At 33.6% G+C, this 24,736-nt stretch overlaps 1 protein-coding gene across 2 annotated transcripts in view; it reads right to left on the bottom strand.

Moving 5' to 3' along the window:
* The window catches only part of Ent2 (Equilibrative nucleoside transporter 2), a 269,678-nt gene that overhangs the window by 211,339 nt on the left and 33,603 nt on the right, over positions 1–24,736 (bottom strand). The window contains exon 1 of one of the 2 annotated variants that reach the window (XM_085808591.1): positions 17,492–17,631. The exons of the other annotated variant lie outside the window; for it this stretch is intronic. The gene's annotated coding sequence lies outside the window, so the exon portion shown is untranslated. Of the gene's footprint in view, positions 1–17,491; positions 17,632–24,736 lie in introns of those variants that run through there. 2 annotated transcript variants of the gene reach the window in all.

Consider the following 24,736-nt stretch of genomic DNA (forward strand, 5'->3'; position numbering starts at 1 on the left):
CTAATGTTATAACTCATTTGAATTTTTTAAACATTTGAATATTTGAATTTGGACAAAATATAGATTTAAGAAAAACACTTCTCATATTGCGTCTTCAGCTTCACAACCAATTTCCATTTCTAAGTTATCAAAGTAACTTTTGCAAACTAATTTCATTACAAAAAAAAAAAAAAAAAAAAATATCGACAATAATTAATAAAAATCTACTGCTTAAATTTTCTGCTTCAAACCTCTTTTTAATAAGTTTATGGTCGTTATGCATATCACTTTTCATTTACGATCAAGTCAATATTCCAAGCTGTCAAAATCTTTCATCCGATACCATGGTACTATAAGCCAATGTAAAAAATTTTTTACAGAAATAAATCTCTGCAAATTTCAAATTAAAAAGATTAAAGAAAAGACGCAAATCACGAAATTTAATAACTATAATATAGGCAATTACTGTAGGTCCCCCCCCCAAAAAAAAAGAGCGAGTCTTTCCGGTGACAGAAATGCTACCGATGACAATCTTGAGTCAAAGTTTCCTTTTCCACAGCCTACTTAAAATCGACAGCATTTCGCCCGAATTTACTCGCACCAATGCTTTCAAAATTTCGCTTAAATGCGCGAAGTTCAAAAAAATTTGTCTCGCTCTGTAGTTACAAGGCAAAACTTAATGAAATTCTGTCTCCCGAAATCCGCAGAAAAATGTTTAGTGAGTGTTCCGAGCATGTTATTGGTGCAGAAGAATTATACATTTTTTATTTGTTTTCTGTCCGGGTAATCATTCGCTTGAACAGGAACACAGGATATAACCTTCGAGCAAAGTTAGAATTCATTTCGTTAGCTCCAATTTAGAATTAATGTGTAAACAACGTAATAGGACATCTGAGGAAAGGGGGGAAAAAACACTTCCTTCGTTAACAAAAACTAATATACAGGTGATTAATCCAAACTAAAACAAATTAGCGTTGGGTAAAATTCTGCGTATCTCATTGTTCGCAGATTATACGTGTTTTTAAGAGTCACCTTCCCAAACATGGCTACTGTTAGAAATGAAAGTTTATTATCTTTTGCTGCGCGATAATGCAGTTTTAGATTCTACTTTAAAAGCGGCCTACCTAGTTTGAAGTACGTATTGGTAATGGCCAAGCCAAAGAATATGCATGTTAAGAACGAACGCATCGCCAAAACAGGAATGGCTTCGTCAGACCGGCGTGGAGAAAATATACTCGAAGTTTAGAGGGTCTATCAATTCAGCTTTAATACTGAAACATGAGTAATGGCCGGTTGTGATGTGTACAAAATTCAGGCCAAAAAGACAACCTTGAATCTGTGTCTAAAAAGCGCAAGCTTCAGACATTAATAAAATCTTAAATTTACAAATATATATATATATATATATGAGGTATAAATTGAAATGGAAAAGTTAAGCTTACGTTCATTTCATTTTTACCTCATACTTGTTTGCTAAGTATGTAGATATTGCATTTAATGTATGTATATGTTACGGTGAAACACCGAAATCTGGAGAATGTCGACTTTCACCGGTGAATGTCAACATTCACATAGTGGCTTGGTGTATGTCCGAAATATTTTCCAAATACTCTTAGTTCTGACTTACACCGGTAAATGTCGACATTAACCATATACTAATGGTGAATGTTGAACATATAAGAATATTAGATTTTCTTCTCCGTAATTCAGTCGCGAAAAACGCACTTAAAAAAAAAGAGAACTTAAGAATATAAAAACTTAAAAACACGTAGTACATTCGAAATGAGAAAAACTAATAGAAGTTAAAAACTTACTTAGTTATACAGTACGTTCTAAATGAGGAAATAAAATAACAGTAATAAAAAACTTACTAAATTATGTGATTCAAATCTTATTTATTGGCCCCCACCGGAACAAAGGATTTGGCTGGAAACAGCCAGTCCCCTCCTTGTCGACTCCTCTCTTTTCGACCTACACCAGACCATATCTGTGATTGTCGACATACACCGGTGAGGGTCCGAATGTGCAAGAATGTAATGCAATATTCGATCTTTCACCGACGTATTTGGTGAATGTTGACACTCTTTGGTGAAAGTCGACAATCTCCAATTTCGGTCTTTCACGGTAACATGTATATTGTATGTGTACTCGAAATATTTCCTAGTTTATGATATTATTATGCATCGTTGTTTTATTTCTTTACTTTGTGCATAAAGTAACATCTGTGTTTTTGGACCTATTGCTGTAAAATAAAGGTAGTAATATATATATATATATATATATATATATATATATATATATGAACACAAAGGAGAGATACATAGCATATTGCATTCTTTGCAAGAATTTGTGATAAAATGTACATATTTCATTACACTTTCTAAATAGCATTTATATGCTGTTCTAATTTAAAAAATCATGGTTGCATTTGGTTTTTTTAGAGTGAATTTTCCATGAACAAATTTGAAATTGTATGTACAAATTTGAAATGCAGCTTTAATCCATTTTAAATGGCACGTTTTTAACCTTGAATTGTATATGAAATTTAATAAGATTTTATTCTGCAACTGTAAAATAAGCTGGTATTTTATCATTCCATTAATACAGTTAGTCAATTCTTAATGTTTATAATATTTATGTAATTATATGTATTGTGTAAATCTTCTTAATTTTAATTAGGCCTGTGCATAAATTTTTTCGGAACAACTAGAATTTTTTTTAACTGCATGAATATTCATTCGATGGTTCAAAAATTATATTTTCCATCGTCTTTTTAATTAGCTTAGCTATAGTCATTTCTCAGTCACACAGGTCTTGCAATTTCTAGAAAAAATTAATCAGATATAATTTTTAATAAAATTATTGTAAAATTCAATTTTCTATTTTTGAATCGCTATGTTATTACTAATATAAAACAGTTCTATGATAAAAAGTGAGAAGAATTAGCAGTGAGCAGTGTTTATAATTGTGAAATATGTTCATTACTTCGTTAAATGCTTGTCATTTGAATATAGCTTCTAGAGGGCAATTTTAGAATATTTGTAACGTTAAGTGTTTGTATTTGTATAGTTATGCAACTTAAAATTATAACTTTTTAGAAGCTAAGAATTGTCTGTTTAACTTATCTAATAAAATTTAAATGTAATGAAATGAACTAGTAGCAACAAGGAGCGTCAATTTATCAAGTCAAAACATCTTCAAACCACTAATTTCCACTCAATATGCATGTCTCATTTTTTGTACTTTATTTGCTCTTAATCGTGTTTTTTTTTTATGTGTGTACCACTTTCTGTAAAATACGATATATAACTTCTACATCTTGCAACAATATTCTAATAATTAATACACATTTATAAAAATCGTGATTTAAAAGCAAAAAGTTAATTTAGATTTTAAAATTACAATCTTGATTTAAATCAGAAACACAATTTGCAGCCTTTTCTTTATAATAAAGACTTTTTAATAGAACTTGGTAAAATTTTCACTATTTTTATTTTGGAAACTGATCATAGCAGAATTATAATTCTGGGCTAATTGAAATTAACATCATGTATAACCTTTCAGTGCATTTTATTAGTATTATTTTGCTCTATTTAAAGGTCGACTGAAAAATTAATACTGTATATTTTCTCTTTCGGGTTTTCCAGGCAAAGAAACAATGTGCTAAAACATCCTTGCAAGGAAACTTGTATCTTTAATAAATACGGTTAATTAAAAACGCAGATATTTGAAATCCCGCCTGTTATGCGATTTCAAATATCTGTTATTGTAGGCATTAGTTTTAATTTTAAAAAACTCTGCAAGAGGTGTTCGAATATTTAATTACCTCGAATTTTAAATCATGACAACGTGATGGGAAATGACGAGCAACGATATAGCATATCTCGTCTATCCCCAGCATGTGTGACGTCACGGCTGAGGGAGAGAAGGCTGGTTGGGAGGGCTTGTTATCTTCAGGGGGCTTTGGTCCGGACCATGGAGGTAGGAAAGGGAGGAGGGGCCATTCCGCGCTAGAAGTGAAGCACTGCTTTGAAGCTTAGGTCACCAGAGGGGGTGTTCTTTGTTTACATTCAGAAGCTCCCTTGACAAGATTCTGATAGTATTTCGACACACGACAGTTCCATAGAAATCGAAAAAGGGACACTCTCGCATGAAAGAAACATTCATAGTGTAATGGATAATAGCAATTTGTATAGTTTACTGACATTTACGCAAAAATCACATCTTGGTTATTTTTCGATAACTAACAACAGCGATTTTGATTATGAATTTGTTTTATAAAATTCTAAGCCGTTGCACTACAAAAATATAGATTTTAAGAAAATTGCTAAAAGAGATCTGCCAAAATTTATTTTCTAGAAGATTTGAAAAGTTTGAAACTTGATGGCTAAATGTAAATATAAAATTATGTATGTTAAAATATTTGTAATTAGGCACATAGGTCAGATTAAGTTTTTATTAAATAGAGTAATGCATGCAAGGGCTATCTGCCTAAAGAGAGAGATGCCATCGTAGAGGAATTGTGAAGAAAAACCGACCTTTGAGTGGGTATTAAAAATAATACTTATAATTTTCATTCAAATTATATTCATATATATTTTTTATGTAAAACTTTCGGGTGTATGCTAAATTAGTGTAAATTACTTTACACAAAAAATATAGTGAATGCACGGAAATTAAAGATTTGCACATGCCGGAAATGATAAATAGGAAATATGTATGGGTATTTATGCATGTGCTTGCAAAAAGCATGTATCTGCCTTTGACAAAATACTTAAATATTCATTAAATTATTTATAAATGTATTTGAAATGAAGAATTTATTCACTTATAAACAACTGTGAAAGTACTGTGAAGAAATCTAATGATTAAATGTATCTAATTTATAATGATTATAAATGTTATCTAAATATATAATAACCTTAATATTGAATTGTTAACATAAATTGCAATCCTGTTGACAAATACATTATAAAACTATTTAAGCAAGAATTGTTCGTATTGGAAAGCAATCTGTTAAAAGGTATTGTAAAGCAAATGCTATGAGATGCGCACTTAAAAACGTAATAAAGAGTTTTGGAATATGTATTGTTGAAATGAAGGGTAAAAAAAAAATCTGATAAGTATAATTAAAAGAATTATTCCCTTTACATTTTATAATAACTCAGTTACAAGTTTTAAATAATACTTAAAAAAAACTTATTTTATTCCCTTTCAGAAATGTTCAGAGAAAGTCAAATACTATTTAATATCTATTTAATTATTAGGAATTAGCGAAATACTTATTTAAAGTATTTCGCTAATTCCTAATAATTCTCTAATTTAAAATGAACCGAATAGAGCATTAATTACAAATTGACTTACATTTTTCGATTTAAAAGAAGCCAAAAAATCATGTCATATTTAAGAAAGTATTTTAGGAAGAAGCTCTATAAATAGAAAAGAAATAATGCATAATTTTAATATTAATAATACAATAAACTTTGATCTTAATTTTTGTACCTTAACCGAATAAAATCGAATTACCTTAATTTTTTTTTCTAATGTAATTAACGAAAACTTGTGAAAATATTTCATTAAAATTAAACCATTCTGAGAAAACTGTCCTGTGAAAAGTATAGCATTTAATTCCGTTCAGAAGGAAATGTTGTTTAAAAATATGTTGTTTTCACATACTTAGGACTCTGAAGTGTTGTAGAAAAAAAAATATATACATTTATATGTATATTTGCGACGTAATTACAAAATATTTACACCCGAACGCGTCAAATCCCATAGAACTGAATGGTAAATGACCCAATGTTTTGGTCACCACGTAGGGATCGCCGGTGCTTCAGAGCAGGGTACGGAGAAACGGAGATGGTCCGGACATCGGGCGGCTTACTAGGACTATTCGGGTATCGTCCGGAATCCGCAATTGTACAACGCGAGAACTCTTTGGCACCCCAGAAGCATGGGCGTAAAAAGCATAACAAACCTTTTTCTTTTTGATGCTGTACACTGAAATTTGAGCCTTTAAAACTGATATTTAAACATTTTACGCAATACAATATTTGTATACTAATGCACCAACTGAAGCTTTTACATAAATATTATGCACCAATAATTAAACATTACCATGGTGCATTTTATGTGCACCTAGGTTTAGACACTGGTAATACATATTGTTACAATAATGTTTGTTTCACACATGTATACGTTGTTGCACGTACATAAAAATTTTACACTGATTCTACTCTTAATTACAAGTCAGTTCTGCAATGATATATATATAATGTTGAATGATCTAAAATTTACTTAGCTCGAAAACAAGTTTTTCTAATACTTGCGCAATAGCTGCAAAAGTAATAATAATTAATTTATTTAAAGAAATATTGATTATATTATCTCCTAATATAAATTTAGTAGAAGTATCAAAAAAGAGGGAACCCATATGTAGGAAGGTTCCGAAAATTGTGTTTTAAAGTAACTTAAATGTAAATTATGTAAAAAAAGTTTTACGGGGACTTGAATTTAAATCATGAATAACAAAATTTCAAACTTTCAAAAAGAAATTAAAAATTAAAAGCAAGTAATTATCGCTATTGATCGGAAATTAGTTGACTTTTCAAGGGGAACAAACCAACTCCCGTGCAGTGAACAATAATTAATAAATGCGAAGGTGTTTCGTCTTATTTTTGTGTGCAGTCGCGATAGCAGAGCGGCAAGACGGGACGAAGATGATACCAAACCAAGTTCAGCTAATTACCATCTTTACTTCCAGGCACATTAGAATAATTCTTAGACAATATATTTTTGATCATAAACAATTACAATAATTTCTTATATATGTTACGGTGAAACACCGAAATCTACAGAATGTCAACATTCACATAGGCGCTTGGTGTATGTCTGAAATATTTTCCAAATACTCTTATTTCTGATTTACACCGATGAATGTCGACATTTACCATGTACTAATGGTGAATGTTTAACATATAAGAATATTACATTTCCTTCTCCGTAATTCATTCGTGAAAAAACGCACTTGAAACTCAGAATAAGAACTTAAGAATATAAGAACTTAAAACACACAGTACATTCAAAATGAGAAAGGAAAATAAAAAAAGTTATAAACTTACCAAATTATGTGATTCAAATCTTATTTATTGCAACAACTTAAACTATTATGACACTTTAAATTGCACAAGAGGCCCTTACTTTTACAACTGCATTTATTTGTGGAACACTTCCTTTTGGAATGGCAGCGTGTACATATACTCCTCTCTTTTCGACCTACACCAGAGCATATCTGTGATTGTCGACATACACCGGTGAGGGTCCGAATGTACAAGAATGTAAAGAAATATTCGATCTTTCACCGACGTATTTGGTGAATGTTGACATTCTCCGGTGAAAGTCGACATTCTCCAATTTCGGTCTTTCACGGTAACATATACACAGATTAACGGGGCGAAATCATTTTAGACGGACAAGCAAAGCAATGTGGATTTTCGCGTGGCGAAAGCTAGAAGAAGAAAATGACGAAGTTTATTTGCGAGCGGTATTTATACTAAGTACATGCAGAAAGTACTCTAAGCTATGATAGGTTAATTTGAGGTTGTCATATAATCATGGAAGGATCTCGAATTTGGGAGAACAGATGAATTGAGGGGAAGAGCACCAAATCTAGACTATTAATTATAAGGTCGTCAATTATTTTTAAAGCAGCTATCGTATTTTCTTATATCTTACACACACATACAGAGGGTATGTGTGTCTCAAAAAAATGTACTCGCACTTCGAATGAGGAGAAAAACTTTATATCTGAACATAGAGTGAAATGCAATGGCTTCAAATACAGGAGAGAAATATAATTGAGGAATCATGTTCATGAATATTCAAATTGATGACCATCATTGCCCGGACAACGCTGATTATGCACACCAAGGGATTCGCAAATGTCACGAAACAGATCATTAGGAATATCGCGACATTGTCTTTCAATTCCTAATTTCAGTGCATCAGTTGTTCCTGGTTTGGTGCGATAAACTTTATCTTTGAGATATCCCCAAAAAAAGAAGTCCATGGGCATGAGGTCTGGGGAACGTACAGGGTATTCAATGGTACCCCTTCGTCCAATCCATGTGTCTGGAAAAGCTGCATCGAGGTAGCTCTTACATCGCGATGGGAGTGGGGAGGTGTTCCTTCTTGCTGAAAGTAATCCTCGTCGTCATCACCAAACATCTCTGAAATTTGTGGACTGAAAAACTCCTGAAGCAAGTTGAGGTAACTCTCACCAGTGACAGTTCCGTTAAAAAAAATGGTCCTATGAAGCCCAATGTGAATATCCCACACCACACTGTTACTCCTGGTAAGTTTACATGGTGTTCAAGTGTTACATGAGGATTTACAGAACCCCAGTACGTGCAATTATGGTCATTAATGGAACTACTCAATTTAAAGAATGCCTCATCGCTCCACACAATTTTGTGTGGAAACCCTGCATCTTCTGCACATTTTGTCAGGTACCATTCACAGAATTGAACTCTCAGGATCGTCTTTGTTAAGTGTTGGAGTGTAGCATTTCCAGTGCAGAGGCTTCATTATGCGATAGACGCTATCTTTTGAGATTTGTGTTTCCCGAGCAATTTGTCGAAGAGATTTTTGTGGTGATTAAAGGAGTGGTCCCTGCACCTGCTCTTCTTTTACAGGGCTCGTGGATGTCGGTGGTCGTCCAGAACGTTTTGGACGGTTTCATCTGCTTGAAACTTGTCTCTCATGCCAGCAATGGTCCGACGCATTGGTGGGGTTTTTGCGAATTCCCATTTGTATCGTCTTTGCACTTCAATGGCGTTTTCGGTCTTCCAATAACATTTCAGGACAAACGTCCTCTCTTCCAAGCTAAGTTGATTTCCTGCCATGCTGTGATAAATTAATTACACCTGCAGTAAAAAAAGGCAGTATGTTAGCGACAGTTAAAGTGCGAGTACTTTTTTGAGACACCCTGTATATATGGTTTCTAACTACATGGGCTATATGAAATGGAGAGCACTTAACCTGTCGATATGGAAGAACATTCAAGATTAATGATAGCATAGGAGAGATATGAGGCCCCCAAGTTTCCGTCCCTCAGGGTACTCTAAGTCAAAAGCGGGATGGAGCCAACGTGAAATGCAGCCTACATATGAAATGATTTAAAGCGCCTTACCAGATGTTTTTTGTGCACTTTCGTTTTCAATATTACACACTAACAGATGGCATCGATGGAATTCGACTGAAAGTAATATCTAATTAATCCATCTTGATGTTTACATTTTATTACTTCCGCTTTTTATCCCGTTAATTGATGTGCAGCACGTATTACAGACATTTATCAATACTGAGCACAGTAAAATTGTTAGCTTGGCTTTCATTAGCGTAATTTTTTAATTAAATTGCAATTCCCTGAAGAGTAAACATATTAAGATTACGAAACGGATGTACAAACTGTAAACTACTATGCAGTTTAACCTTGCTTTGCTTCATGACATCAAGATTAACTGTAACCAACATCTAACTCAGGAGGATTCATTACTACTATTAACATTACTACACTTCAGTCATTTTGTTAGATATTTTAGAAAAGAAACAACTGGTAACTATAACCCAAATACGAAATTAGTCCCCAAAATAAAATTTTAAAATGCACAAATAAATAAACGGGCAAAATAAAAGATAGGCAAATTAAGTAAGAAGCAAGCATTTCTTTCGGAATAAGTCTTAAAGGAACTGGATTACAGCAGGAAAAACAGAATAGGGGAAGAAAAAAAAAAAAAAAAAAGATATATTTGGTTTTACGAAGACAATTCCCTTGTGTTTTTGTCCCACTTATCAACAAATACTCATAATACGCAATATTTCATTTGACCTAGATTTCATTTCAGACGAGCCCACGTTCTCAGATTTCAAATCTTATGATTCAGTAGTACGTATAATATGCGTGTTAGAAGCAGGGCTTAATTTCTGAAATTAGAAGTGCCGGAGCTCTATGGAAGACTTTAAGGAAGGGGGGAAAAGATAAATAAGTCAATGAAAGCTTTCAGGTTTTACATTACGCCCAAAGGGGCGTTTTTTTAACGTTTTTTGTGTTACCTTTATTTATTAAATCTCATATTCTTCGCACTTAATAAAATTCAGTTCAACAGCAATATCGCAAAATAATTTTAAAATGAGCATATCTTTAGAATTTCCGATACACAGTCTAGCGCGCTGGAGGTATTTTTTTTTTCCTTCCCCCGTATTGCTATTGTTCGCTTTGAAATCGTTGAGTTTGTTAATCAAAAATTCGTTAAAATTTTACAAAATATTAAAAGATAATACAACAAAATCGAAATTCCAAATTTGGGCTTAGGGTGCACCATATTCGGGTGGAAACGTTCAATATTCAAAATCTGATGGCTCTAGGTACCGTTGTTTTATCATAATACGAGAATTGGTATTGGTATTATTCAATTATGGCAAAGCACACGAGATTATCTGCCTAAAGGGAGGGATGCCTTCGTGGAGGACTTTCTAAGGGAAACTGGCTCGTATACACGTTACACATGGGAAAACCACGAAAACGCCCAAGCAGCCAGTCCGTTCGCGGGATTCGAACCTCGGACCGAACTACCAGTGTTCAGAGTCTACCGCTCGGCCGCTGGTGGGCCACAAATACGAGAAACACATACATTTATGCAGATTCTTCATTATTTAATTTCTTTAAATATAATACAGAGCTCTAATACTTGGTGACAACAATTTGAAAAGTGAACCGACATTTATAATGAACCAACGCAAAATGCCAAAACTAAATAATAGTCCTTCTGGGCAAACAGCCCTTTTGAACTAATAAATAAAATAGCTAAAAATTAAAATAATTAAACGATAAATTTAAATTCAGATTAATATTAATTAAATTTATTTATTATAAATTAATAGTTAAGAAATTAATTAGTTGAGAAATAAACAGAAATCTAATAAATTATTAAATTAATTTTAAATAGTTAAACAGAAAAAATGTATCGGACCTTGTCTTACTTGGGGCATCGGCTGGAATTACAATTCCACTTACATGCTAAGAAGCAGCTCAGCCGATCTCCGTTCAAGTTTAAGCCCTGATTATACTTATAATGTACTATTCCAAAGGATGACAGGTACCACTCTTTTTTTTTTTTTTTTTTTTTTTTTTTTTTTTTTTTTTTTTTTTTTTGGCAGCACGCCTAAGGAAAAAGATAAAACGATTAAAGCTCCACTAACGAGAATAGTGATAATTCTAGATACAGTATGAGGATATGGAAAGAAGTTTAAACGAAAAGTATTAGCTTTGAAAATAAAGATGGAAGAGTTCAAGACTTTCTGATCGCGATGCCCTGTCGATATAATACTAGCCGTCAAGCAGAAAGTTTCCCTGAATAAATTTTCCTGAATACAGAGTGAAAATAGACACAAGACTTCTCTGTGCAGTGATAGTGGTCCCCCGTTTGGTTTCATCATTCAAAAACTCTACAAGAGCTCTGCAGTGTCACTACCTACCATGGAACGTTCACAACAAGGGTATCACTTTTAGTTCTTTTAGCCGAATACAATATTTACCCGTTCTCATAAATTCATTGCATATCCTGGAGAATAAGCTTTTGACATAGATTAGGAGGCTTTTCTTCCCTTAAAACTCTCAACCTGTGTGCAAATCTTGAGTGCGAGGGAAAGATAGGCCTGCATTCAGAAGTTAGAATTGATTTCTAAGGCATATTTATTATTAAAACAAAATTTATGCGCTAAAATTGTGGTTCACTTACATAAAAGAAATGCTGGCGTGCTCCGTCTAAAATTATAATTTATCTCGAAAACTGAGAAGTACCGGAGCCGCGCTCTGGTGGGCTCCGGCGCAATTTAAGCTCTGGTTAGGTGCACATTCTGTTTTTAATCATTCAGCTGGGCATTTATTGCACTTCACCTTTTCTCTGAAGTACAAACTACACTGTATTTAATGCTGAAATAGTTTAATTTGCATAAAAATTTAGCCCTTAGCAAAATACAAAATGTCTGGGTACACGAAGCTTTTGTACACATTTCCAAAACTAGACCACTTACGCAGGAGGGTAACTCTGATTAGCGTTTTAAAGAGAGGAAACCATTCCAGAAATAACATCTGTGACTTTTTTTCATCATTTTCCATATGACTAGTATTTTAACAATTCTCCGTGATGGCAAGAAAGTTTAAAATTAATTTTGGCTATTTCTTATAAGAACTTAGTAGTTTAAAATATTATTTATGTTTTAAATTTTATGATTAATAAATGTTCTGCTAAGAAAACTAAACATTCCGATCACTCGCTATGCTTAGAACGCAGAGCACCGTCAGAAAAATAAGTACATTCTAAAATATCCAAAAAATGAAATATCCGAAAGTTTATGCCCTTGCAATAAATAAAAAGTAGCTCAAGGATATGCCCTCTCTTTTGAACAAAAGAAAAGTTTTGCAACAGATTTTTGGATTTGTTGATGAATACTAATTTGCTAAACAAGAATTTATTTAAACCATTTACTCTGTTAACTCGAAAAACCAGTTATACTTTTTCGAGAGAACAGCCTTACCATTTATTTTACTACCTTGGTTAAAAAAAAATAATTAAATTTCTATATTTCAAGGACCAGAAATAATGCAAGGCTTATTAATTTGTCATGGCGAAACCGGGAGGATTATCTGACTTAAGTAGGACATCTTAGTGAGATTGGATTATATGGATTCTGGCAAAGAACAGGAAAGTTATCTGCCGACAGGGAGAAGTGCCTTATCGGATGACTTTTTAAGGGTTTAGTTTAACTGATGATGTCAAATCATGCGAATGCTGTCTGAAGAGTAGGGATGCCTTCGTGGATGGTTCTCTAGTAGAAACTGGCTCGTACCACGTTACACAAGAGGAAAACCACGAAACAGTCCATACAGGCAATCTGTTCGCCTGGAATTAAACCCAAGCCGAACTACCAGTGTCCAGAGACTTTGCCGCTCGGCAGCTGGTAGAACTAGACTTTTTGTGTGTGTGTGTCCGAGAAATTGTCTTGTGTTCACATTACACATGAAAGAAAACCACGAAAATTCGCATTCACCCAACCCGTATTCAGGAACTTGTGTAAGACTGATCGAATTACCCGTGTTCAGCGATTTTAAGCTCGGCCGCTGGTGGACCCATCTTAGTGGAAGACTTTCTGAGACAACGTGGCACGTGTTCATGCTACGTATTGGGAAAACAAAACCTCATGTAGTCCTTAGAATCCGCCCCAAACTGCCAGTTTTAGTGGCTTTAAACACTGGGCCACTCATGCACGAACTATGTAAGAATAAAGGTCAAAACTTGTTTGATACTCCACTGTAATTAATAATGATTAATATTTCACAGGTGTATAAAGCTATAAGGAAATTCAGAACAGAAAAAAGAAACAAAAAATTCAATATTATTGGCAATGCATCAGACGGTTTTCAGCACCGGGGCAACTGAAGATTTCGCGCTTCCTCCTGCTTGCCAAGAATAGAAAATGTTTCTTTCTAAAATTTGGTAACATCAGTTTGGTGTCCTTGGATGCTGCACCCAACCCTTCAACTACGTCACTGCAAAATGCGTGAAAAGAAAAGTTTCTGTATTAACTATTTGCTACTCTTTTACGCTGGACATAACATGAATAGTTGATGACAAACTATTCTGAGGTGTCGTTAATACGTATAAACTGCGTCACATCAGTAAGTCATTTTGCCTCCTTTAATAGTTTTAGCACAATGACGTACATTGCTCAGATTCATTTCGGATAATCACTAGAACCTTGAGACGTATCTTTCGTGTTTAACTGCTATATTAATCTAGTACCATAATGCTAATTTGACCTCTTTGTTTACTGCGAATTTAACATGGAATAGGATCTAGTCACACGGTGAGTAATCTTTATTTGCGTGTTGTAATAAATTTTCTACAGTAATGCCATTGTGTTCGATTTAAATTACAGAAAATGCATACTTCATTTCTTAATATAAAAGATGTTCGGAAAAGGTAGCTATAGACTTCCTTAAATATTAATGCTAAACCTAAAAACTTTTTCAAAATAAATACTTTTATGAAAACAGTTCCAGCATTGAAAATGGAAGTGTTCTATAATTATAAAGTTAACTTCTTGCATTGTCTCCATAAATGAAAAAGTTGAATTAGTAAAATAGTCATAGTGCTTCAATACATTAAATACAAATTTTAATACATATGCGAAATTCTCGAGAAATATATCAGAATCAATTTACTGACTCAGATCACTTTTCAATGCCTATTATTCATAAAAATCTGACACAACTAAATTTAGGGAGCAATTAGGAAATCTAAGCTGGTCGTTTTATTCATTAGTGGTTCCGTATTGGTAGAACAGTCTTCATTTCCTTTGTTAGCCGGCCATACTAATTACTAATATCACTTTGAATTTTCATTTAAATAACTAGAATTTTTATATTCAACTCAATAAAGCATAATTAATATTATATTAAATGAAATTTTTATTCCAATAGGAGTTATATAATAAAAGATCTTACAGAATCCTCGTAACCCTAAAAAAATAAAATCGTTTCCATAAAATTATTTACCTTATTTTGGATTATTTGATCATTAGAAGACACGACTCATAGACTGCCTGCTTATGGGTACAGAGTATTCAACATTTTACATCATTCTGAGTAGAGTTGTAGTTCAAATACTTTTATTATGAATCAATTCAATGAACGAATATTTAAGGAAATAAAGCCAATCTCCACCTTTCGCAATACTTTGCATATACAGATTAAGTTCTAAAAATATTTAATTTCTAACTTAGCTATTAGAATTTGAATAACTTCCAAAATCTAAACAAATCAATCTGACGTTTACTATGGATGGGTGTCATTAATTACCAATCGCAGAATTTTTAGCAGCGAAAAATTCACGAACGGAAAACAAAAACGAAACAGAAAAATTTTAGCTCCTTCGACCTCCGTTGTTTGTCCTTGGCTTAATGTTTACTTTTAATTTGAAGAAAAATATATTGAAAAAGGAAGGACACGGAAGGAAAAACTAAAATTACATAACTCAAATATTAAATACGGATCATTCATATATTAAATAACCGAATAATCACACAGTTTAATTAAGTCATCACGTGACAGAGTAAGTTGGCATCCATTCAGAAATTGTTGCTTTTGTTTCTGGCACAGCTGCTAGATAAATTCTCAAAATGAAATCCATCTCACTTTCAACATTCCAAAATAATTCAGACATCCCCCACTTTTTGAGACAGCCCAATGTATGAACTAAAACAGAAAGAAGAATCCTGTTTCCTAATGTTTACCAAAGGATATTCATTTATTTCGCGTAATGTTAATTACTGGTCAAATGATATCTGACATTTTTTCAGGTCAAGTGAAATTTCAAACAGCATTCTCTGTTACACAGAGATTTAACATTCTCTATAACCTTTTTCAGTACCGAACCTTGGAACCTCCTTTTTCTAAAGTCTCTTTTTGTTAATGAACAAGTTGAAGATAATAAAGAACGGTGCTTTAAATTGTTATTTTCGAAACGGGCGTCACATTTTAAAGCACTTTTTCACGCATAACACTTATAATAATAAGTACAACAGTTTGGCCTATAAAGAGTCATTTTTAATTAATTAATTAAATTGCCAGTTATTGTTACTTTTTAAGTTATATAATTTTGACTTCATTTCATTTCCACTAAATTAAAGAAATTTACAAATAATAATGTCTTTTTCAGTTTCTAACCAAATTTCTTTACTTCTATACTGCTGTTTCTACTACTTCACCTAGCATATTCAGGTGACAGCACACTCAGAGGTACGAGAAAAAAATTATCAGTAATGGCGGAAAATAACTTATAATAAATGTTGATAAAAGTAAAAATATTCAGAAAACTTTAATTTGACATTGATTAGGGAAAATAATCAGTTTGACCGATTCCGATGAGAATTACAATCCGAAACGCATTCAAAAGCAATGCATCAATGATTTTATGCTATTTAAATAAAAGCTTGTAAGATACATTGAGATAATACTGATTTTGAATATGGCAAAACCACGAGGGGCCTTGAGGAGGGATGCCTTCATGGAAGACTTCCTGGGGCAACTGGCTCGTAACACATGGGGAAAACCAACTATGTAGCCCAGCGCTTTCGCCTGAGTTTGAACCCAAGCCATGTCCGCGCTATTAGTATTCAGCGGTCACTCAGCCACTGGTGGACCACGAGAATACTGAAGGAGGGTTAGCGAGTTAAGGTTCTTAAGAGAGAAGTTAAGTGCACTCTATAATTGCAACCTGTCTCACGGAGGAAGGAAATCTGTCTCAACGCGAATGTAAAAGGGTTGGGAACCGCTAGTATAGTAAACTCGTCTATTTTGAGAGCTGTGTCTTAGGTATGGCTTAAGCCGCTTTGCTTATCATTAACCAGTGAAAATCTGCCCCATGCCGTCAAGCTGATTTGGGGGGTTTGTTAGATTACGACAATTTACACTAGGACCACACCTTAAAAGGGTGATTTTTACGTGGTGGACTTTCTACGGAAAAATTTCTCATATTTGAAGTTATACATGTGGAAAATTACGAAAAAAGCTATTTATAATCATGATACGCCATGATTTTATTTTAGAATTTAATTTTAGATTCTATGCAGAATGCGATTAGAAATTTTGACATTTTCTCTGTTAATTTGGTGGAAACGAGTTTTCGGCCCCGCGAACGGAGGTTCGAATCTCCCGAACGGGCTGGCTGCATGGACGTTTTCGTGTTTTTCCACATGAGAAACGTGTATACGTGCCAGTTTCCCTTACAAAGTCCTCCAGGTAGGCATCCCTCCCCTTACGCAGATAGCACTTTGCCATAATCAAACCAAACTAATGAATAGCTAGAGATTATAAACAGCGAGTGTCTAGTCGAAAAGAACGCTAAAATGAGACTAAAAGTACCTCAAATATTATCATGTTTTTACTTTTAAGACTTAAAAAAAAAAAAAAAAAAAAATAAAAAAAAAATTGATATTTGGCGGTTGTATAGACTAAAGCCTCATTTATATATAATGATTATTTACATGGGAAATATCATGTGCATATGAATATCCTCCTCCTTTCAGCGAGTTGTAAACATATTTATCTTTAATCAAAATTATAGTTATGAAAAAAAATGCCTATATATTTGAAATAAATATAATTTTCATACGTCTATATGATCAGATCTTACCAGCTACGCATGATTTTTTTCACCATACCAGTTAAAAGATGAAATGACGAATAGTTTGTAATTTCTTGCTGTTTGAAACTGATTTTAAGGAAAGACTGAATCAAATCCAAGCCGATTTCATTCTCAAAATCAGAAACTTGCACAGACAGAATACAGTATTCAATAATGGAATATTGACAATACACACGTCACAATCATTTCATTACACATAATTCACAACATTATTCCAATCATAAATATGAGTTAATTTTACGAACCTCTTCCTCTTGTTACAAAGACACATCCAGAAACGACCAACGATTGGTCTTTCCTTGAACTGAAAACTTTCCTTTAAAAATATTAGCAGAATGAAGCGAAAATACAGGTATCAGTTACTTCCTCGATTCAAACAAGATTAAATTTATCTAGACCACGACAGGGCGAACACTAGTCAGCTGGTATTATAACGCTCAAATGCACCTAGAAAAATGCAAGAGTACCTTCAATAAAAGGAGGAATCGCAACTGTTTTCCGGTGTATGTGTAAAACAATGCAACTCTATTAGACTTATAATGGGCAACGCAAATCTACCACGATTCGAACGGAAGCCATCTGGATATCCACCATTGCAAAATAAAGCTATTTTCTCCCCTTCCACGCTTCCCTTCTCTGAAACTGCAGTAGCCAAGCTTCAGACCAGTCATGCGAAACATAAAACCTCGGGAAGTAAATGACTGACGTATGCATTTTGGTCAATATGAATGGAAGAAGAAACATAATTTAGCATTCTCGGTGCAAACTACTTGCCATCTTATGAAAGGAAATAATAAATGCATAAAAGTACAATTAAAGCTCAATATTTTTTTAACCGTTCCTTAGCCACTGTAAGGCATCGAATTTTACCAAGAAAAAAAATTTCTTAGCGAAAACTGATTTTAAGAAAAAGAAAACGTGCTATTTTTGGCTCTGACAATAAAAAGATTTTCGTATACTCAAACGACACTGCCTATTTATAAGTTTTTTTTTTTTTTTTTTTTTTTTTTTTTTTTATGGAGGGGAGCGATAAAAAAGGCCAGTTAAAAATAATTATTCCAATAACACTTCTGAACAGCAAGAGCATCGCGAAGTATTATGTTGGTGTATTTAATTATCGCAAAGCACACGAGGGCTATCTGCCTAAGGGGAGGGATGCCTTTCGTGGAGGACTTTCTAAGGGAAACTGGCTCGTATACACGTTACACATGGGGAAAACCACGAAAACGCCCATGCAGCCAGCCCGTTCGCGGGATTCGAACCTCGGACCGAACTACCAGTGTTCAGCGACTTTACCGCTCGGCCGCTGGTGGGCCCCGCGAAGTATTATGACTCAAGCCTTTGCACTCGAAAGATGACTCTTGGTCACCACTTGGTTTGACGTAATAATTCGATTGTTAACGATGTTTATTTAGTTTGACAATATCGCTTAATGAGTGTATTTAATAATACATGTGTATAAATCAACTGGCAATCTTTAATCTTAACTACGTTTTTTCAGATTAAATGTTATACATGCGTCTTCGACGTTAGCTCGAACTCGGACAACAGGAATATTATTTTCAAAGTTACAGAGATCAATAAGCACGAACTACGCTGAATGAATCATCAATCAAGTGAAGATGAATTCGAATTTTCGCTAATGAACAAAATTACGTCTACACATAAACAGCTTGAAGAGAGAAGGAAAGTAGTGATGAAGTAAGGGAGAAGGCGAAAAATCGGGATAGTAGAAAGTGAATGTGAAAGCGACAGTAGTTCCGCTGAAGAGACAAATTTAGAATGGATGACATGCAGAGAACCGGAAGAAATACCGCTGGTGTTGGTGTTGGTGTGTTTGATTACGGCAAGGCACACGAGGGCCCACCAGGGGCCGAGCGGTAAAATCGCTGAACACTGGCAGTTCGGTCCGAGGTTCGAATCCCGTGAACGGGCTAGCTGCATGGGCGTTTTCGTGGTTTTCCCCATGTGTAACGTGTATACGAGCCAGTTTCCCTTAGAAAGTCCTCCACGAAGGGAAGAAATACCGCAAAGAATACCATTTGTAAGGCGAACCGTTGACGACAGAGCAGCAGAAAAGCCAAGTATCTTCAGAATTAAAAAACCATCAGATTTCTTTAAATTGTGTGTGAAATCATTTTAAGTTAGCTGTGATAAATTCACAATATATACGGAAAATCGTCTCTAGTCGCTGTTTCGCCCGAGTGAAAAAAGTATCGAGTGCAAAGGAGTGACATTCAAAGACACGTCGCAGATTCCATTGCTACAGGCATTAAGAAAATTGTCAAATCTTCCACTTCATGCAATTATTACAAAATTTTTACTAAGAGTAAAGCCTAATTCAGTATTTCATGTATTTTACAAGAGTATTATTGAATAATAGTAACTTCACACATTCCTTTGTCAAAATTAAGCAATTAACTGGAGTGGCACTTTACTTCGAAAAAGGACTACTTGTAGGAAATATACGGCAGACTCGATCGGCAAGAACAGAATCTAAAGCGAAATACAGTGAATGGCACGAAATTCTCAATAGTATGACCAAGATTTTGGTTTTCTCTATGACAAATAGATTACAAGCTGCTATAAATGCAAAAGGTATGAATACAAAGTATTAAATTTTGTTCCCACATTTTCCTGTGTGACCTTGCCAATACTTTTTTTGACATGCAAATATGTTTTTATTGTATATTTTGTGTAAAAGGCATTTCTAAACGAAAGTTTTATTAGTTTGTTTGTTTATTACCTCCTGTGTTCGTTATATCCGTCTAAAATTGCCAAGCTGTTTCTTTGTTAGCTAATATGATCAATTACAGGCAATTGCCAATACTTTATTTACCCACTGTATACCACTGTTCAGTAGTTGGAGAATGGACAACCTTTGTTATCATAGTACAGGTAGGATGCGCTTCGGAAATTAGGGTTTTCCAATTTATCCTAGAACTCTCTCACAAGGAACGTCTTCCAACCTGAACTTTTCTCCAGCTCTGTCAATTATACGAATCTACTCATCTATCCCTTTTTTTTTTTATAGAAATATACAGTAATAAAATAATTAGCTTCTAATACTCTACATATAAACAGTTAAAATATTGTAAAAATAACGGGGTTTGGCGCTATATGGTAATTTTTACATTTCAGTGACTGGAAAACTGACAAGTTGATCGATTCTTGAAACAGAAATAAAAAAATAGGTAAGGTATATATTTTGATTGGCAATACACAGTAATTTAAAATGAAAAATTAGGCCGTTATTATAAAAAGGGTCTGGAAACCATTTTCTGGTGGGAAGATGCCTCATATTGTAGTTATTTAGCCCTATACTGAAAGTATACACTTTACGTAATAATTAATATGGTAACCATAGATTAAAGGTATAGCACAAATGAGAGGCAGTAAAAAAATATATATATAAGAGTAACATGTTTTAACACCAATTGTGGAATCAGCAAAATGAATTACAAGGCAACTGCAAAATGAATGGAATTACAAGTTTCAAAAAAGCAAGACCCCAGCAGACTGAGCGGTCAAAACCTCTGACCCCGGGTGGTTCGAGATATGTTCAAAGCAGGACTTAGGACTAGTTCAGAGAGCTTTTCCCTCTGAAAGAGGAAGTAAGAGGTAGATCGAACGGATTGGCTTCAAATGGAGTTTTCACGCTTTTTCTTCCACGGGTGAAGTGAATACTAGGCATTTACTTTAAAAAGCCTTCCAATTCTTTCACATTTTTCAGCCATTCCCCGACGCTTGAAGATCTTTCTTCTAATGATCAAAATGCTGCAAATTTTTTAACTGCCTAAACTTACTTTGAACATGTTGCAAGCTATACGTTTGCTCTAAATTACTGCCGAAGTTTAGCCCTTTTTCTTTAGAATCCCATGATACAGGACTGAAGCTTCGGACCCCCCCACACACACACTTCTTAGATTCATTATTTGACAAACATCTGCGAATTCACTTTCTAATGTACTATAAAATGCACTTGCAAAATCAACGGGGCGAGGGGTCTTTTCTATTACTTCGTCAATCGTAATTTTCCTTGGACTTCAAAATTCTTTTAAATTTCAGGTATCAGACTTTTCAGTTAAATATCTTCTTACGTAAAGTCTGCTAATTTCAACGCCTGGCTTATAGAGCCAGGTATTGAAACATTATCCAGACCACACTGCATCTACTATCTTAATATTATATCTTTACTTGGCGTTGGAAGTACTTCCAACCCAAGTAAAGATATAATATTGAATTAAAAGTCTAATACTGTATCTCCTTAACTTTCAGACTTTGACAATCAACTTGCCTACAAGAAAAAATTAAGTTCTTCGCAGTTGCAAAAAAGAAGCTTTGCAAAATAATGCAGCTTGCATCTAATAAAAAATATATTATATATGCGCGTTCACCTACTGAATATAGGCAGAAAACGCTTTTATTGCGTCGGGTAGAAATTGCAATTTCAATTGCGATCGGTTCTGCAAGTTTTTTTTGGGGGGGGCGTTGTTGTTTTAAAGCCTATTAGAAGAAAAAAATGCCTAGAGTTAGGTAAATTCCGATAGAAAAGACTGCCTCTGGTAATTAAAAATGTTTTGTTTACCTATTTTGTTTCACATGCAGGAATTTAGCTGTTAACTTGCAACTGAATAGCTTTCTTTTTGAAAGCTTAGAAACCACTGAATTCTTTTCCCCAAATCCATTTAAAGCTCACGTAAGTGCAAATTGTAATTTTATTAAAGATCTGAGGAGTCTGAGTAAAGTCTGAGAAAAAAAAAAAACACCAATATTTTTGGAAATTAAAACAAAACACAAAATAGCTACAAATGCTTTCTCTCATTTAGGAGTATTATGTTTAAAAAAAGAAAAAAAAACTGATAAATCAGTGTGAATAAAGAATTCAAAATATACAAATCTAAACACATTTGGCGAAGTAACGCTATTTTAAAAATTTCACGAAATTCCGATCCTTCATTTAAAAATTATTTGCTGGCGATCAAATATACAATATTATAAAATTGTTTGGACATTCTATAAGATATAGAAGCTAATTATCCCGCTTTTCTTGAGTAAATTTATGTACTTAGATATATATATATTTTTGAAGAAAAACAGAGTTCAAGGTTGGAAGATCTTCCTTGACAGTTCGTCCAAACAGCGGATTTTCTCTTTTGGAAGAACAACTGCACCTTAATAGTCAGCAGTTTAACATTAGAGAGTTATAAAGCTGCAGTTAGTAGCTGCAGTTTAAATGCCTACTGAACTAAATTTCTATAGAAAAACTGAAACACAATAATAATTTTTAGACTTCAGAGACGTCATTAGTTGAATTGTAAATTTGTATAAGTACACAAATAACACGCGATAACTACGAAAACGCGTGTATATGTTAGTGAGGCCATAATAGTGCGTGAATACATGGGATACATTATCTAAACAAGGCAATCAGTGTGAATAAGCACACGAAGGATGCCTTCGTGGAGAATTTTCTAAAGGAAACTGGCTCTGTCATGTTCACAGAGTTCCTCTTTTCTTTTTACCCCTGCATCTTGCTTAATTACTAGCAATATGATACAACTATTGTACTTTTATGTAACTGCATTGATGTATGTATACACGGTCATTCATTTTATGTAACTTATTTACTTTAACTTTTTTTTTTTTTTTTTTTACTTATTTTATTCACTCTTGTATTTATTCATTTCGGTGGTATTTGGCTCATCAGGCCTTTCGACCAATTATTGTTTGAAATTTGTCACAATCTTGTATTTTTGTTTACTCTTTGACAGTTATATATGCATTCGGGAAAGAGTGTTTTAAGCACGTGCAACACAGGAATTGTGCTACAGATAATTACGACACTGGGACTTTCCGACCGATAAAATGCGGACCATATGCGGTCAAGTCACAAATTACGATCCACCCTAAACACGAGGGCAAACCTAAAAAGAGAAGACTATCCCCTTCGGAGTCGTGGGGAAATGTGAGGGTCGTTTAAACATCTAATTTCTCTGCATTCAGTTTTATACAGAGGAAAATAAGAAAACGAATTGAATTCTTCCAACGAATGCAATTTTATACAATGAAAATGGATTACTGAACGATAAACTTTTGTTGTTATTCATGCTCACTTGTCTGACGTAGTCAGACCAAGACCACGAAAATCCTCATGGCAAGGAGCGCTAGATTACGCCTGCCGTTGGCAAAAGCCTTGAGCAACATTCAAGTGACTGCGATTTTGCTCAGTTCCGCTCCCAATTTTGAAGAAGCACCCATGGACGTAGGAAGTAAGATGGAGTCGCCCTAAACAAGTTTCTCCCGTACCCTGCTTTGAAGCACCGGCGATCCCTACGTGGTGACCAAAAACATTGAGTTATTTACCATTGAGTTCAATGGGATTTGACGCGTTCGGATGTAAATATTTTGTAATTACGTCGTAAATATGCATATAAATGTATATATTTTCTTTTTCTACAACACTTCAGAGTCCTAAGTATGTGAAAACAACATATTTTTAAACAACATTTCATTCTGAACGGAATTAAATGCTATACTTTTCACAGGACAGTTTTCTCAGAATGGTTTAATTTGAATGAAATATTTTCACAAGTTTTCGTTAATTACATTAGAAAAAAAAATTAAGGTAATTCGATTTTACTCGGTTAAGGTACAAAAATTAAGAACAAAGTTTATTTTATTATTAATATTAAAATTATGCATTATTTCTTTTCAATTTTAGAGCTTCTTCCTAAAATACTTTCTTAAATATGACATGATTTTTTGGCTTCTTTTAAATCGAAAAATGTAAGTCAATTTATAATTAATGCTCTATTCGGTTCGTTTTAAATTAGAGAATTATTAGGAATTAGCGAAATACTTTAAATAAGTATTTCGCTAATTCCTAATAATTAAATAGGTATTAAATAGTATTTGACTTTCTCTGAACATTTCTGAAAGGGAATAAAATAAGTTTTTTTTTTTAAGTATTATTTAAAACTTGTAACCGAGTTATTATAAAATGTAAGGGGAATAATTCTTTTAATTATACCTATCAGATTTTTTTTACCCTTCATTTCAACAATACATATTCCAAAACTCTTTATTACGTTCTTAAGTGCGCATCTCATAGCATTTGCTTTTACCTTTTAACAGATTGCTTTCCAATACGAACAATTCTTGCTTAAATAGTTTTATAACGTATTCGTCAACAGGATTTCAATTTATGTTTACAATTCAATATTAAGGTTATTATATATTTAGATAACATTTATAATCATTATAAATTAGATACATTTAATCATTAGATTTCTTCACAGTACTTTCACAGTTGTTTATAAGTCAATAAATTCTTCATTTCAAATACATTTATAAATAATTTAATGATATTTAAGTATTTTGTCAAAGGCAGATACATGCTTTTTGCAAGCACATGCATAAATACCCATACATATTTCCAATTTTTCATTTCCGGCATGTGCAAATCTTTAATTTCTGTGCATTCACTA

Source organism: Stegodyphus dumicola, chromosome X1, assembly GCF_044657685.1.
Source record: "Stegodyphus dumicola isolate Sdum_Otavi_A_Nest chromosome X1, ASM4465768v1".
NCBI classification, from domain to species: Eukaryota; Metazoa; Arthropoda; class Arachnida; order Araneae; family Eresidae; genus Stegodyphus; species Stegodyphus dumicola.